The sequence below is a fragment of the Pristiophorus japonicus genome, chromosome 1 (assembly GCF_044704955.1).
Source record: "Pristiophorus japonicus isolate sPriJap1 chromosome 1, sPriJap1.hap1, whole genome shotgun sequence".
NCBI classification, from domain to species: Eukaryota; Metazoa; Chordata; class Chondrichthyes; family Pristiophoridae; genus Pristiophorus; species Pristiophorus japonicus.
Genome location: NC_091977.1, coordinates 64765830 through 64783912, shown reverse-complemented (window position 1 = coordinate 64783912; position 18083 = coordinate 64765830). Strand labels below are relative to the sequence as shown.

The window sequence follows — 18083 nt, the reverse complement described above, 5'->3', positions numbered from 1 at the left end:
CTTGGTGACGAGACTCGAGGTGCTCAGCGCCCTCCCGGATGCTCTTCCTCCACTTTGGAGGCTCTTGGGCCAGGGATTCCCAGGTGCCGGTGGGGATGTTGCACTTTATCGAGGAGGCTTTGAGGGTGTCCTTGAAATGTTTTCTCTGCTCATCTGGGGCTCGTTTGCCGTGTCGGAGCTCCGAGTAGAGCGCTTGCTTAGGGAGTCTTAGGGAATACAGTTAGGTGGATAGACTGGAGAAGCTGGGGTTGTTCTCCTTGGAGCAGCGAAGGCTAAGAGGAGATTTGATGGTGGTGTTTAAAATCATGAATGGTTCTGATAGAATAACTAAAGAGAAGCTGTTTCCAATGATTGAAGGGTCAATAACCAGAGGGCACCGATTTAAGGTGATTGGCAAAAGAACCAGAGGTGACATAAGGAAAAACCTTTTTATGCAACAAGTGTTAGGATTTGGAATGCACTGCCTGATAGGGTGGTGCATACAGATTCAATAGTAGCTTTCAAAAGGGAATTGCATAAATACTTAGGAGAAAAAATTGCAGGGATTATGGGGAAAGAGCGGGGGAGTGGGACTAACTGGAATGTTCTTTGAAAGAGCCAGCGCAGACTCGATGTGCGAAGTGCCTCCTTCTGTTCTATGATTCTACCCCGCAATTGACGTGAGGAAAGAGCACTAAAATTGCTCAGTCACTGGAAATGTTGAGGATTGTAGCTGAGCTAGAGACCATTGTATCTTTTAAATGATTTAAACGGGTATCTACAGGAAGAGCGTTAGTCAATGAGATTCCTTTTCGATTGCTGTAGCAAAGCTGGCACAAGACACAATCTGCTGAACGGCTTCTTTCTGTTCTATAAACTTCTGTGGTTCCATGTTGTCATAGATTTGTTGGAATTGAATTCTGGAATAATGTATCTGTTGACAGATGTGAAAGCACAAAGTAATGATTAACCTTTTTGTTTTTCTCATCTCTGAACTTGGATTGTGCCCCTCTCTGGATATAATCAGGAAAACTCTTGGTTGCCCTTAATATTTTGGTTGCCAAATGTATTGCTCACTCTGCTTTTATCAAACTACAGATAATTCTGTGATTAGTTTGTGCCAATTCTGCCATTTAATTGGTAACTTTTCTTTTTAAAAGAAAACCTTTCCTAGAGCTTGCTGATGGCTCAGTTAATAAATGCTATACTACATCATCATCATCATCATAGGCAGTCCCTCGAAGCGAGGATGACTTGCTTTCACGCCAAAAAGGGATGAGTTCACAGGTGTTTCAATAAAGGACCTAATATTCCAGATCCCGAACTACATCGTGAAGGGTGAAAGATGCCTGTGCATAGATTTTTTGTAACTTTTGGTGGCCGTTGCACACCAGCCACCACATGGGCTTGACAGAGCTGGGTCTTGATCCAGTGGCAAAGGTTAACCAAGACAACTGGAGGCGAGCTCTGCTGCACAGACCGAGCGTGCACACATATTGCAGTGTGGGATGGCTTGTGCTGCCCCTGGTCCCTTGCCTCTTCTGGGCCCCAGATTCTCGCCTCTCCTGGGCCCCGGTCACTTCCCTCTATGGACTCTTGCCCCTCCTGCTGTGCCTGCCCGCACTGCAATCAGTAACCTGGCTTCGTAGCCGTCGCCCTCCTGCAGCAGCACGCACTGCTCCCTGCAGTGGTATGGTACCACACGTTGCTCTCTCCAATGGCCCCGGCCTGCTAATGGTCTTGCAGGCCGGGACCGTGCCGATTTCCGGTTGAGCCACTGCACGCTGCTCCCTCCAATGGCCCCGGCCTGCTGATGGTCTTGCGGGCCAGGAACGCGCCGATTTCCGGGCCGGACAGTGGTGTGATACCGAGTTACACAGTGAAAGTTCTTTGCTTAGCTGATCTCGGCGAGGAGAACTCTACAGTGAGGTGCCCATCCGGTGGGGCGGGGCTGCATGTCATATGTCAGGCTTTCTACTTCTGATTGTGTTCAGTGAAAATTATTGGAAAGTGCATGTGTAGACATCAGTGAAGATATTCCATTGATTCTGGATCAGTTCCTATCGAGTGGAGGGTAGCCAATGTAACCCCACTTTTTAAAAAAGGAGGGAGAGAAAAAACAGGGAATTATAGACTGGTCAGCCTGACATCGGTAGTGGGTAAAATGATGGAATCAATTATTAAGGATGTCATAGCAGCGCATTTGGAAAGAGGTGACATGATAGGTCCAAGTCAGCATGGATTTGTGAAAGGGAAATCATGCTTGACCAATCTTCTGGAATTTTTTGAGGATATTTCCAGTAGAGTGGACAAGGGAGAACCAGTTGATGTGGTATATTTGGACTTTCAGAAGGCTTTCGACAAGGTCCCACACAAGAGATTAATGTGCAAAGTTAAAGCACATGGGATTGGGGGTAGTGTGCTGACGTGGATTGAGAACTGGTTGTCAGACAGGAAGCAAAGAGTAGGAGTAAATGGGGATTTTTCAGAATGGCAGGCAGTGACTAGTGGGGTACCGCAAGGTTCTGTGCTGGGGTCCCAGCTGTTTACACTGTATATTAATGATTTAGACGAGGGGATTAAATGTAGTATCTCCAAATTTGCGGATGACACTAAGTTGGGTGGCAGTGTGAGCTGCGAGGAGGATGCTATGAGGCTGCAGAGCGACTTGGATAGGTTAGGTGAGTGGGCAAATGCATGGCAGATGAAGTATAATGTGGATAAATGTGAGGTTATCCACTTTGGTGGTAAAAACAGAGAGACAGACTATTATCTGAATGGTGACAGATTAGGAAAAGGGGAGGTGCAACGAGACCTGGGTGTCATGGTACATCAGTCATTGAAAGTTGGCATGCAGGTACAGCAGGCGGTTAAGAAACAAATGGCATGTTGGCCTTCATAGCGAGATTTGAGTACAGGGGCAGGGAGGTGTTGCTACAGTTGTACAGGGCCTTGGTGAGGCCACACCTGGAGTATTGTGTACAGTTTTGGTCTCCTAACCTGAGGAAGGACATTCTTGCTATTGAGAGAGTGCAGCGAAGGTTCACCAGACTGATTCCCGGGATGGCGGGACTGACTTATCAAGAAAGACTGGATCAACTGGGCTTGTATTCACTGGAGTTCAGAAGAATGAGAGGGGACCTCATAGAAACGTTTAAAATTCTGATGGGTTTAGACAGGTTAGATGCAGGAAGAATGTTCCCAATGTTGGGGAAGTCCAGAACCAGGGGACACAGTCTAAGGATAAGGGGTAAGCCATTTAGGACCGAGATGAGGAGAAACTTCTTCACCCAGAGAGTGGTGAACCTGTGGAATTCTCTACCACAGAAAGTTGTTGAGGCCAATTCACTAAATATATTCAAAAAGGAGTTAGATGAAGTCCTTACTACTCGGGGGATCAAGGGGTATGGCGAGAAATCAGGAATGGGGTACTGAAGTTGCATGTTCAGCCATGAACTCATTGAATGGCGGTGCAGGCTAGAAGGGCCGAATGGCTTACTTCTGCACCTATTTTCTATGTTTTTATGACTGGGAAACCCTGCTCACTTTTGAATAGCCTGTCAACATTTGCGAAGAATGGTCACTCTGGCTTGCTGTGAGCATCTGTGGGCCATGATCTGCTGTCACAGCTATCCTGCAAGATGAACAGCAGCAGACATGGATACAACATGTAAAATGTAGCTTTAAGAAGTTCTCATTAGTAAGTTTCACTAACTTCCTTTCTCCTACAACATGGGACATACTCTGGCATGAGTCACTGAAATTGGGAAAAATATGGAGCAGACATGAATTTGCTCAGTAATTTTACAGACTAGTCATTCTGTTCCTCAGAATACTTCAAGAATTAATGATTGCTACAAGCATATTCAAAAAACTGATGTTTCAGATATCCATCACTTTATGAGACAGTGACTAGATGGTAACAGTGCAGGGATTTCTACTGGTTGTTAATGTGGAAGATTCCATCAACAATGCACTAATATGCTTGTAACATTTGCTACTTTACCCTGCTGATTAGTGCAGACTGATCATTAGGCCACAAGCCAGTTCCTGATAAACCCATAGTGCTAATCTACAACGTCAAACTGACTTTTGGAGGCCATATTCATGCCTTTTTAAAAATTGGCTCTGGTCAAATTTTAATTAAAAATAAACCTCTTTACAAGTCTAAATATTTCATACGGGTCAAAGAAACACTATCCTTTGTTCTGTCTGGTGAATAGCAGTATCTAGCAGTTGTGAGCTTTATCACTAGGTGGTGGTATAAGCATTATTTTTTACATAGAATTTACAGCATAGAAACAAGACTGACAACATATGAACATAAAAAATAGGAGCGTTAGGCCCCTCGAGCCTACTCCGCCATTCAACAAGATCATGGCTGAACTGATCTTGGCCTCAATTCCACTTCCCTGCCCGCTCCCCATAACCCTTTGTTCCCTTATCGTTCAAAAATCTGTCTATCTCCATCTTAAATATATTCAGTGACCCAACTTCCACAGCTCTTTGGAGTAGAGAACTCCAAAGATTTACGACTCCCTGAGAGAAGAAATTCCTCCTCCTCAGTTCTAAATGGGCGACCCCTTATTCTGAAACTATGTTCCCTAGCTCTAGATTCCCCCATGAGGGGAAGCATCCTCTGCATCTACCTTGTCGAGCCCCCTCAGAATCATATACGTTTCAATAAGATCACCTCTCATTCTTCTCAACTCCAATGAGTATAAGCCCAACCTGCTCAAGCTCTCTTCATAAGTCAACCCCTTCATCAAGGAAGCAGAAATGGCTCTGTTCTGGTGTTTATGTTCCATGAGAGTCCCCTCCCACACCACTTCATCGAGCTGCATATCCTTCCATTCCTTTCTCACATGCACTTCCCTAGCTTCCCTTTAAAGACATCTATGCTATTCACCTCAACTATGCCATGTGGTAGCAAATTCGCCATTCTAACCACTCTCTGGGTAAAGAAGTTTCTCCTGAATTCATTACTGGATTTATTAGTGACTATCTTATATTTATAGCCCCTAGTTTTGAACTCGGCCACAAGTGGAAACATCTGCCCTACGTCTACCCTATCAGCCCTCTTCACGATCTTAAAGACCTGTATTAGGTCACCTCGCAACCTTCTCTTTTCTAAAGTAAAGAGCCCCAGCTTGTTCAGTCTTTCCTGATAGTTATAATTGCTCAGTTCTGGTATCATCCTTGTAACTCCATGTTTGAATCCCTCCACAGGTTTCTGCCCCTGCCACAGTACCGAAACGGCTCTCATCAAAGTCACAAATAACATCCTTTGTGACTGACAATCCTTTGTGACTGTGACAAAGGTAAACTATCCCTTCTTGTCCTTCTTGACTTGTCTGCAACCTTTGACATGGTTGACCACTCCATCCTTCTCCAATGTCTCTCCACCGTTGTCCATCTGGGTGGGACTGCACTCGTCTGGTTCTATTCTTATCTAATCGTAGCCAGAGAATCACCTGCAATGGCTTCTCTTCCTGCTCTCGCATCGTTATCTCTGGTGACCCCCAAGTATCTATCCTTGGCCCCCTCCTATTTCTTATCTACATGCTGCCCCTTGGCGACGACATCCGAAAACATAGCATCAGTTTCCATGTACGCTGATGACACCCAGCTCTATTTCACTACCACTGCTCTCGACCCCTCCACAGCATCTAAATTGTCAGACTGCTTGTCTGACAACCAGTTCTGGACGAGCAGACATTTCTCCAATTAAATATTGGGAAGACTGAACCCACTGTTTTCGCACCCTGCCACAAACTCCGTTCCCTAGCTACTGACTCCATCCCTCTCCCTAACAGCTGTCTGAGGCTGAACCACACTGTTCACAATCTTGGTGTCATATTTGACCCTGAAATGAGCTTCTGATCACAGATCCGCGGCATAACTAAGACTGCCTATTTCCACCTCCATAACATTGCCCATCTCTGCCCTTGTCTCAGATCATCCGCTGCTGAAACCCTCATCCATGCCTTTGTTACCTCTAGACTTGACTATTCCAACACACTCCTGACCTCCCACGTTCTACCCTACGTAAACTTGAGGTCATCCAAAACTCAGCTGCCCATGTCCTAACTTGCACCAAGTCCTGCTCACCCGTCACTCCTGTGCTCGTTGACCTGCATTAGCTCCCAGTTAAGCAATGCCTCGATTTCAAAATTCTCATCCTTGTTTTCAAATCCCTCCATGGCCTTGCCCCTCCCTATCTCTGTAATCCCCCCCAGCACCCCCTCCCTAGATATCTGCGCTCCTTTAATTCTGCACTCTTTGAGCATCCCTGATTATAATCGCTCAACCATTGGTGGTCTTCTGTTGCCTAGGCCCTAAGCTCTGGAACTCCCTGCCTAAACCTCTCCACTTCTCTACCTCTCTTTCCTCCTTTAAGACGTTCCTTAAAACCTTCCTCTTTGACCAAGCTTTTGGTCATCTGCCCTAATTTCTCATTATGTGGCCCAGTGTCACATGATTTTCATATAATGAATGCTCCTATGACACGCCTTGGGACATTTTATTACGTTAAAGATGCTATATAAATACAAGTTGTTGTCCATCATTTTTTGCACCTTCTCCAGTACCTCTATACTGCACAGTACTCTAAAGTGTGGTCTACCCAAGGTTCTATACAAATTTAACATAACTTCCCTGTTTTTCAATTCTATTCCTCTAGTGCTTTGTTTGCATTTTTATGGCCTTATTAACTAGCTGTGCTCCTTTTTAATGATTTGTGAATCTGTACCTATAGATATCTTTGGTCCTCTACCCTATTTAGACTATTTTCTAAGGAGTACGTGACCTCCTTATTCTTCCTACCAAAATGCACCACCTTACACTTGGCTATATTGTAATTCATTTGCCATTTACATGTCCATTCTGCAAGTTTATTGACGTAGTCTTGTAATTTGCCACAGTTTCTTTGATATTATTATGTGCCCCCCCCCCTCCCAATTTGGTGTCATCACAAATTTTGAAATTGTACTTCCGATTCCCAAGTCCAAATTATTTATGTAAATGATAAACAGCAGTGGTCCCAGCACTGCAACACCACTTCCCACCTTCCGCCAGTCTGAGTACCTTTAATCCTACTCTGTTTTACAGCCAGCTTACTATCCATTCTGCTACTTGTCCCTTGGCTCCGCATGCTTAGTCATGAGTCTTACTATGGAGTACCTTATCGAAGGCCTTTTGAGAATCCAGATATATTGCATCTACTGCATTATCTTTATCTACTTTTTGTTACTACAAATACTTCAATATGGTTGGTCAAGCATGACCATCCCTTTTGAAATCCATGTTGACTATTCTTTATTATATTTTTGGTTTCTGGATGTTTTCCTATTACATCTTTGAGTAAGGATTCCATTATCCTTCCTACCACTGATGAGATAACTAGTTCTATTTCTCTCCTTAAACATAGGAATACTAATGTAAGCTGCCCTCCAGTCCTCTGGCTCTATACCATTTTCTAAATTAATTTTTATAAATATATTATTTTGGTTAGAATCTGGCAATCATTTGACTACTCACACTGTTGCATGATAAGAGTTCTTCACCTTTCCAAATGATGAGTTCAAGAATCCAAGAGCTTAATTTTGACTGAGTAGTGTTTTGTGCTTAGTTTTGCCATCTATCTCATTATTTTTTTCTCTTCTGCTCCTTCACTTTATTGAATCATTTGCCTCCTGATCTGAATAGTCAGGGAGTTACTGGAAACTGTGCTATAAACAAATAAATGGCAGGGCTTGAATCTGGCAATCCCCCACATTAGTGGTATAGTACTCTGTGTTCACTGCAAGTGGTTTTAAAAAGCTCATCAAAGCATTTTACTAAAATGTTAGAATTCCCTGTTATGTCAGCCTATATTAATGTAGTGTATGAGTATATTGATCAGGAGAAAGCTGATTTGGCTAACTGTTCAATTTGCATTTATAACTTAAAGCCGGACATTTTTAATTCAGATAGAACATGGTCCATTGATAACTTCTTGTGGCTATAGAAGTAGGTGACTAAATTACTTTAAAAATCCAGTTTTCCTGTAGCTATATTAACTTAACATTCCTCTGATTCTGATCTCTTCTGCAACACCCATTCCCCCCACAAGTGACGGCTGTGCCTTCAGCTGCCTAGGCTCCAAGCTCTGGAATTCCCTCCCATGCCCCTCTGTGCCTCAAGCTCCTTCTCCTCCTTTAAGACCATCCTTAAAACCCACCTCCTTGACCAGCCTGTTCCTCTGATGAGGCGTCCATTTTCTTTGATTATGCCTCCATGAAGCACCTTGGGATGTTTTTATACATTAAAGGCGTTATATTAATGCAAGTTGGTGTTGTTATACTCCTGACTAAGCTATAGTAGAATCATAGGGCCCAAGTTTCCACACGCGCCTAGACCTGAACGCCCGTTTTTCGCGCCACAAAGTGCGCCTAAAAAAATCCTCCGTATTCTCCACCTCCCTGCAGGTCCTCTGGCCCTCGGCACAGCGCAGCACGAGCTGTAGTGGGGCGGAGCCAGGTCCCTGCGCTGAAAACAGTGCCGGGACCTCTGCACATGCGCGCTACAGTGGGCACGCAAGTGCAGTAGCTCCAGGTGCTGAACTATGTGGGAGGGGCCCGAAGCACGCAGCCCCTAGCCCTGGCTGAATGGCCTCACTGGGGCTGCGTGAATAAGGCTCCTCCCACGGCCAGCTCCTGCTTTCTCCCCCCCCGACCAGACCCGACACCCGCTCCCCGCTCCCCCCGCCTCCGGACCAGACCCGACACCCGCTCCCCGCCCCCCCCCTGCCTCCGGACCAGACCCAAGACCCCCCCCCTGACTGGACCCGACCCGTGCTCCTGTTCCCGCTCCCCGACTGGACCCGACCCGAGCTCCTGTTCCCGCTCCGCCCCCCCCGACTGGACCCGACGCGCGCTCCTGTTCCCCCTCCCCAACTGGACCCGACCCGACCCGCACTCCTGTTCCCGCTCCCCGCCCCCCCGACTGGACCCGACCCGACCCGCGCTCCTGTTCCCGTTCCCCGCCCCCCCGACTGGACCTGACCCGACCCGCGCTCCCGCCCCCTCCCCCCCCCCCCCCCCCTGACCCGAACCTCCCCGACCCAACCCAATGCCACCTACCTGTAAATCTGGTGCTGGGGACTGGCCCTGCCCGAAGTCTCAGGCCGGCCCGTTCAGCCTTCGGTCCGAAAGGCCTGCCTGAAGCACTTTCACACAGGTAGGAAGATGGTTTATTTAATCTTTTCTTTGCTTATAAATGTTTATTCAGGTTGGATTTATTTGTATAAGTATAAATAAGGATTTAATATAGAATTTAATGACTTCCCCCCCCACCCCCCCCCCCACCTTGTTCTGGACGCCTAATTTGTAACCTGCGCCTGATTTTTAATTTGTAGAACAGGTTTTTTCAGTTCTACAAAAATCTTCACTTGCTCCATTCTACTTTAGTTTGGAGTACGTTTTCACTGTGGAAACTTTCAAATCAGGCGTCAGTGGCCGGACACGCCCCCTTTTGAAGAAAAAATTCTGTTCCAAAATAGAACTGTTCTACCTGACTAGAACTGCAGAAAAAAAAATGTGGAGAATTGCGATTTCTAAGATAGTCTGTTCTCCACCAGTTGCTCCTAAAAAAAATTAGGCGCAAATCATGTGGAAACTTGGGCCCATTGAATGGTTACAGCATGGAAGGCCATTCAGCTCATTCTTCTTCTTGGGCAGCCCCTTGGAGTCAAGGATGATTTGCTTCACACGAATGAGTTTTCAGGTGACTGATTACTCCAATATGGGACCTACAGTCTCTGCCACAGGTGGGGCAGACGGTAGTTGGTGGCTGGGGTGTTGGGTTGCCCTACGCTCCTTCCGTTGTTTGCGCTTGGCTTCCATGTGCTCCCGGCGAAGGGACTCGAGGTGTTCGGCACCTTCCCGGATGGTTCTCCATTTTCAGCGATCATGGCCCAGGGATTCTCAGGTGTTGGTGGGGATGTTGTACTTCTTCAAGGAAGCTTTGGGGGTTTTCTTGAAGCGTTTCCTCTGCCCACCTGGCGCTCACTTGCCATGTTAGAGCTCTGAGTAGAGCGCTTGTTTTGGGAGTCTAGTATCAGACATGCGGGCGCTGTGGCCCGTCCACCGGAGCTGATCAAGTGTAGTCAGTGCTTCGATGCTGGGGATGTTGGCCTGAGCGAGAACACTGACATTGGTGCACCTATCCTGCCAATGGATTTGCAGGATCTTGCGGAGACAGCATTGGTGGTACTTCTCCAGTGCTTTGAGGTGCCTGCTGTACATGGTCGATGTCTCTGAAGCATATAGGAGGGCGGCTATCACTACTGCTCTTAGATCATGAGCTTCGTGCTGGGTTTGAGGTCCTGGTCTTCAAACACACTCTTCCACAGGTGACTGAAGGCTGCACTTGCACACTGAAGGTGGTGTTGACTTAGTCATCGACGTCTGCTCTTGTTAACAGGCTACCAAGGTATGGAAAATGGTCCACATTGTCCAAAGCCTCGTCATGAGCCCATGCTGACTCTCAGCTCTTCCCACTCACCTGCCCTTTCCCCGTAGCCCTGCAAATTCTTTTCCTTTATATACTTATCTGACTCCCTTTTGAAAGATAAGATTGAGTCTGCCTCCACCACCTTTTCAGGCAGTGTATTCCAGAAGCCAACCACTCGTTGAGTAAAAAAAGTTTTTTCTTGCATCGCCTTTGGTTCTTTTGCCTATCACCTTAAATCTGTGTCCTCTGGTTCTTGACCCTTTAGCTAATGGAAACAGTTCTCTATCTACTCTGTCCAGACCCCTCATGATTTTGAACACCTCTATCAACCCCAGCTTCTCCAGTCTATGAACGTAACTGAAGTCCCTCATGCCTGGAATAATTCTCGTAAATCTTTTCTGCACCTTCTCTGAGGCCTTCACAACCTTCCTAAATTGTGGTGCCCAGAATTGGACACAGTACTCCAGTTGGGGCCGAACCAGTGTTTTATACAGGTTCATCATAATTTCCACCTTTTTGTATTGTATTTATGATGCCCAGGATCCCGTAAGCCTTTTTTAACTGCTTTCTCAACCTGCCCTGCCACCTTCAACGATTTACGATCCATATACCCCAGGTCTCTGTTCGTGCCCCTTTAGGATTGTACCATTTAGTTTATATGTCCTCCCATTCTTTCTACCAAAATGTGTCACTTCACACTTTTCTGCGTTAAATTTCATCTGCCACGTGTCCGCCCATAGAACGCACTAGTAGAATGCACTTTGCATTAGTTTTCTGAATGCTAATTGCTTTTCTGGTTGGACTGGTCAATTATAGTTCCCAACATTCTAACCAAACTTGAATATCTGTTCTTTGTCAGGTATCGCTTAAACCTTTCAAGCTATTCTAAATCACTTGTGTTTTTGAATTTCAAATCTTTTTCGTTTTCAGGTGAAAAAAGAACAAATGTTGGTGCTTTGGGATATGTAAGGAAATGGTCAGCATAGTCTCCTATAGCAAAAATACACACACTCTGTTAATACAAAGGAAAATTGAAAGTCATGAAAAAGGTATTCTATTAGATCATTGCTGATTTTATTTATTTGTTCAAGGGATGTGGGCGTCGCCAGTAAGGTCAGCATTTATTGCCTATCCCTAATTGCCCTTGAGAAAGTGGTGGTGAGCCACCTTCTTAAACCGCTGCAGGCCATGTGGTGAAGGTACTCCCACAGTGACTTTATCATAGTGGTTTGTGCAACTGAGTGGTTTACTAGGCCATTTCCGAGGGCAGTTAAGAGTCAACCACATTGCTGTGGTTCTGGAGACACATATAGGCCAGACCAGGTAAGGATGGCAAATTTCCTTTCCTATAGGACATTAGTGAACCAGTTGGGTTTTTATAATAATTTGGTAGTTTCATGGTCACCATTACTGATGCTAGCTTTATTCCAGATTTATTTAATCGAATTTAAATACCCCTGCCGTGGAGGGATTTGAACTTGTGTTCAGAGTCCAGGCCTCTGGATTACTAGTCCAGTAACATGACCACTATGCTACCGTACCCCAACTTTGTACCTCAATTCCATTTACCTGCATTTGCTCCATATCCTTTGGTACTCTTGCCCAACAAAAAAATATTGATCTCAGTTTTGAAAAAATCAGCATAGAGAATTATGGTGTAAAGTTTCAATTTCTGTACCTGTATATCTCATTATATGATTGTCTGGTGGAATTAGCTGTTTTATCATAGTGTGGGAAATTTTTTAGCATTGCTCATAGTTATAGTTTCCAAATGAAAAGGTAGAATTATATATTAACCGAATTGTTATGAGGGTCTTGTTTGGAATGATGTATGTTCCTCACTGAATCAAACTATTAAGCTGTACAAATATTTGTTACCCTTACGGCTAACAATTCCTACTGCTGAATTTAATAGGATCGCAAGTTATCATGGCATCCCCAAATTCTTCACCTATTTCTTCTAATACCCTTCCTTGGTGGAAGCTGCCTGAACATGGAAATTTGTTTGGTTTCGATTTTAGATCTTCGTACATTTTTGAATTCAAGTGAATGTTACTAACAGTAACCTGTGCTGCTTTGACATGCACTGGCACAAGGTCTCCTCACACTGCCTTGGCATGTAGGTTCATACACAGGAACCAAATGACACAGAATTTACAGCACAGAAACAGGCCATTCTGCCCAACAGGTCCAAGACAGTGTTTATGCTCCACATGAGCCTTTTTCCACCCCTATTTCATCAAACACCATCAGCATATCCTTCTATTCCTTTGTCCCTCATGTATTTATCCAATTTCCCATTAAATGCATCTATGCTATTTGCCTCAACCGCTCCACGCAGTCACGAGTTCCACATTCTAACTATTCTCTGGGTGAAGAAGTTTCTCCTGAATTCCCTATTGGATTTATTGGCGACCAACTTATATTTATGGTCCCTAGTGTTTGGGTGGAACTCTCCCTCCGTTCCATTATGTAACTCAACTTCCTGGCAACTGAAGGGATTCAATTTTATAAATGATACTTGGTGTATCTCAAAATATAGAAAGGATAATGGGGTGAGCAAGTTTGATGGGACAGTAATCTTCCTCCACCTACGTTTCCAGGCCTCTGTTACAATTGGATCTCTGATTTGATTGTAAACCCAAAAAATCTCAGAGCTGGTCCACATTTGGGTCTTGCCCTGAAGCGCAGTCAGTGGCTGGTTAGCAGAAGAAGACTCTGATAAATAAGGTTGCTGCAATAAATGGATAATGAATGCTCATTTTGGCAATCCATATCTTTCTTGGATAAATTTCACTGACTTGTAATTAGGAGTCCAGGTATAAGTTTATCTAATTTCGATATTAATAGGCACAAGCACAGTAAACTGAATTTATGGCAGTGTATGTATGGATTCATCCGTTACTGGAGGAGGTGAGAACAGTAGCTCGTGGTAAGAATAGCATAAGTCGATGCAACTGGTTGGGGTGGTTGGTTTCAACTTAGATTACTCATCCTTGGTTTTACAAACTGGACAAGTCTGTAACTTGTTTCCATGTACAATATCTGACATATTTCAAAAGGTAAAATACGGTGAACTTTACTGTGATATACTTGTAATTTTAATAACCAGTGCTTGGGTGTGGTTCCATGGCTGATGGCTGCCCTTCAGTATTCTGTCCAGATTTGCCGACATTTCAACTATGAGCCTCGGCGTTGAGTGATGATGGCCTATTTGTTGTGTATGTGTAAATAACTGACAAACTGAGCCAGGAGAAAAGTAACTTAACCTGTGTGCTTTATGTAACAATCCAAAATGGAGTCCCAAACTGGCATGAACCAGCATGAGTACAGCAACTGTGAATAGCTCCCACAGAGTCCTAATGCCCGTCCAGTGAGTTGTAACAAATAAATAGAGTATGAACACAACACTGTTCAACTGTGTGGGATATCACAGCCAAGCGCAATCTGTCCAACAATGCATTTTCTTCCAGTTGGGTAATCCTGGACTAGTGACATAACCTTGGAAGATAACCTTTCTCCCTCATGGTGCGAAGCAATACAATAAAATTGGGTGGTAAGAGAAGAAATAATTTAAAGTGACTTGGAACAGAAAACAGTTTTTTTAAAGTGAAGTCCTGGCATGTTCAAGATTATAACATATGCTTGGGGTTCAGATGGCTGTAAAGTACTCTAATCCTCTTGCGCAAGGGTATCTAAGCTACAGCATGTGAGTCTGGCCAATCTGTTCCATGAATTCCAGGCAATTTTGCTTTCTGCTGCATTGTACTGTTTGAATTTTGTGGTTTGGAAAGGGCTGGCCTTAACGCTTTTGTCTAATTTTGTCCCCTCCCAAAGGTTGGTGTCATCAATCCTGCAATACCACATTCAAGTGGTTATTCTTCAAGTAGGAGCTGAGACAGTAAACAAGCTAATCAACCTGAAGACAGCAAAGTTGAACCCAGGCCTGCCATCGTATGACTCCCTTCATCTGATTTATATACCAATCCATGCACTTTCTAGCAGGTGACCACGATTGAGACTGGTGCCAATTAGCAATGTGAGTGAAGATTGGATTATTTTTGTTTCTGCAATATCCCAGAGGCATTGGGGCAAGTTGTGCTGACCTTTCTGCAAAAGTTTAGTAATTTCTTCCCACATCCCGAAGTAAAACCTTGTAGTTTAGTCTCATAATTTTCAAATTGATGTTGCATCCTTTTGTTTAAAACAAAGTTGACAATTGTGGTGCTAGTGGCAAAAAAAATCCAAACACTTAAAATTGCTGGGAATGTCTCCGAGGTTTGCTGTCTGTGGGTTTCTGCTGACATCCACAAACTACTGAAGTGCGCTGTTTGCATCATTAACCTCAAGTATGTGGCAACAAGCTACTGGCCATCTGCTGCTTTTTAGATACCAAGTACAGTCCATTAAATCCTGCTAACTAATATGTAGCTCATTTATATCTTTTCTCTAACATTACTAAACAATTGCCCTTTGTAAAACATTATCACCTCAAGGACAGAATGCACATGGCAAATGTTGTTATAATTATTTTCTCGGGCCTCCTCTCCCCCATGCGCCCCTCTGGAATATACATACACATGCACATCCGCAGAGGGAGTCTTGAGGTTGCATTCTAATCTTGGGGTTCAGTTAACTGTTACATATATGCAGTTTATGAATGCCACCTGTAAACTAGCTCTCATTGGGTTTCCTTTGACTGGTGCCAGTTAGCCATGTTTGTGAAGATCCCTAATCAGCATGTACCAACTTAGATAAGAACATAAGAAATAGGAACAGGAGTAGGCCATATGGCCCCTCGAGCCTGCTCCGCCATTCAATAAGATCATGGCTGATGTGATATGGACTCAGCTCCACTTCCCTGCCCTATCCCCTTATCGATTAAGAAACCGTCTATTTCTGTCTTAAATTTATTCAATGTCCCAGCTTCCACAGCTCTCTGAGGCAGCGAATTCCACAGATTCACAACACTCAGAAGAAATTTCTCCTCATCTCTGTTTTAAATGGGCAGCCCCTTATTCTAAGATCGTGCCCTCGAGTTCGAGTCTCCCCCATCAGTAGAAACATCCTCTCTGCATCCACCCTGTCAAGCCCCCTCATAATCTTATACGTCTTGATAAGATCACCTCTCATTCTTCTGAATTCCAATGAGTAGAGGCCCAACCTACTCAACCTTTCCTCATACGTCAACCCCCTCATCCCCGGAATCAACCTTGTGAATCTTCCCTGGACTGCCTCCAAAGCAAGTATATCCTTTTGTAAATATGGAAACCAACACTGCACACAGTATTCCAGGTGTGGCCTCACCAATACCTTATATAGTTGAAGTAAGACTTCCCTGCTTTTATACTCCATCCCCTTTGCAATAAAGGCCAAGATACCATTGGTCTTCCTGATCACTTGCTGTACCTGCATACTATCCTTTTGTGTTTCATGCACAAGTACCCCCAGCTCCCGCTGTACTGCAGCACTTTGCAATCTTTCTCCATTTAAATAATAACTTGCTCTTTGATTTTTTTTCTGCCAGAGTGCATGACCTCACACTTACCAACATTATACTCCATCTGCCAAATTTTTGCCCACTCACTTAGCCTGACTATGTCCTTTTGCAGATTTTGTGTGTCCTCCTTACTCATTGCTTTTTCTCCCATCTTTGTATCAGCAAACTTGACTATGTTACACTCAGTCCCTTCTTCCAAGTCACTAATATAGATTGTAAATAGTTGGGGTCCCAGCACTGATCCCTGTGGCACCCCACTAGTTACTGGTTGCTAACCAGAGAATGAACCATTTATCCCAACTCTCTGTTTCCTGTTAGTTAGCCAATCCTCTATCCATGCTAATATATTATCCCCAACCCCGTGAACTTTTATCTTGTGCAGTAACCTTTATGTGGCACCTTGTCAAATGCCTTCTGGAAGTCCAAATACACCACATCCACCGGTTCCCCTTTATCCACCCTGTTCGTTACATCCTCAAAGAACTCCAGCAAATTTGTCAAACATGACTTCCCCTTCATAAATCCATGCTGACTCTGCCTGACCGAATTTTGTTTTTCAAAATGTCCTGCTACTGCTTCTTTAATAATGGACTCCAACATTTTCCCAACCACAGATGTTAGGCTAACTGGTCTATAGTTTCCTGCTTTTTGTCTGCCTCCTTTTTTAAAAAGGGGTGTTACATTTGCAATTTTCCAATCTGCTTGGATCGCCCCAAAATCCAGGGAATTTTGGTAAATTACAACCAGTGCATCCACAATCCCTGCCGCTACTTCTCAAGACCCTAGGGTGAAGGCCATTATGTCCAGGGGATTTATCTGCCATTAGTCCCATTATCTTACTGAGTTCCACCTCCTTTTGTGATTATGTTAAGTTCCTCCCCTCCATAGCCCCTAGACTATCCACTGTCGGAATATTGTTAGTGTCCTCTACCGTAAAGACTGATACAAAATATTTGTTCAGAGTTTCTGCCCTCTCCATGTTCCCCATTACTAATTCCCCGGCCTCGTCCTCTAAGGGACCAACATTTACTTTAGCCACCCTTTTCCTTTTTATATACCTCCTAGGAACTCTTGCTATCTGTTTTTATATTTTGCGCTAGTTTACTTTCACAGTCTTATCTTCCCTTTCTTAATCATTTTTTTGAGTCGTTATTTGCTGGTTTTAAAAGCTTCCTAGTCTTCTGTCCTCCCATTAGTTTTGGCCACTTTGTATGCCCTTGTTTTTAATTGGATACCGTCCTTTATTTCTTTAGTTAGCCACGGATGGCTATCTTTTCTCTTACACCCTTTCCTCCTCACTGGAATATATTTTTCCTGAGAGTTGTGAAATATCTCCTTAAATGTACACCACTGTTCATCAACCGTCCTACCCTTTAATCTATTCTCCCAGTCCACTTTACCCAATTCTGCCCTCATACCTTCATAGTCTCCTTTATTTAAGCTTAGTACGTTGGTTAGAGATCCAACTTTCTCACCTCCATCTGAATTTGAAATACAATCATGCTATGATCACTCATTCCGAGGGGATCCTTTACTAGGAGATTGTTTATTAATCCTGTCTCATTACACAGGACCAGATCTAAGATAGCCTGCCCCCTGGTTGGTTCCGTTACATACTGCTCAAGGAACCCGTCCCTTACGCACTCCATGAACTCCTCCTGAAGGCAACCCTGACCAATTTGATTTGTCCAATCAATATGGAGGTTAAAATCACCCATGATTGTTGCTGTTCCCTTTTTACAAGCCCCCACTATTCCCTGGTTTATGCTTGACCAACAGAGTTGCTACTGTTAGGGGGCCTATAGATTACACCCACCAATGACTTTTTCCCCTTATTGTTCCTCATCTCCGCCCAAACTGTTTCAATACCTTTATCATTTGAGCCAATATCGTTTCTTACTATTGCAGCGATTCCATCCTTTATCAATAGAGCTACCCCACCTCCTTTTCCTTTCTGTCTGTCCTTCCGGATTGTCAAGTACCCCTGAATATTTAATTCCCAGTCCTGGTCACTTTGCAACCACATCTCTAATGGCTATTAGATCATACCCATTTGTCTCAATTTGTGCCGTCAACTCAACTATTTTGTTACAAATGCTACGTGCATTTA

At 44.2% G+C, this 18083-nt stretch overlaps 2 protein-coding genes across 15 annotated transcripts in view; both read left to right on the top strand.

Annotated features, from left to right (window-relative positions):
- Positions 1-18083, top strand: part of LOC139264282 (thymosin beta-10) — a 154146-nt gene that overhangs the window by 9472 nt on the left and 126591 nt on the right. The window lies entirely within an intron of this gene.
- The window catches only part of LOC139264228 (mitochondrial nicotinamide adenine dinucleotide transporter SLC25A51-like), a 56210-nt gene that overhangs the window by 9486 nt on the left and 28641 nt on the right, over positions 1-18083 (top strand). For 7 of the 14 annotated variants that reach the window (XM_070880363.1, XM_070880432.1, XM_070880371.1 and 4 more), the window contains exon 2: positions 14311-14512. The exons of 3 other annotated variants lie outside the window; for them this stretch is intronic. The gene's annotated coding sequence lies outside the window, so the exon portion shown is untranslated. Of the gene's footprint in view, positions 1-5245; positions 5301-11403; positions 11523-14310; positions 14513-18083 lie in introns of those variants that run through there. 4 more of the 14 variants (XM_070880406.1, XM_070880415.1, XM_070880441.1 and 1 more) reach the window with 4 other exon arrangements.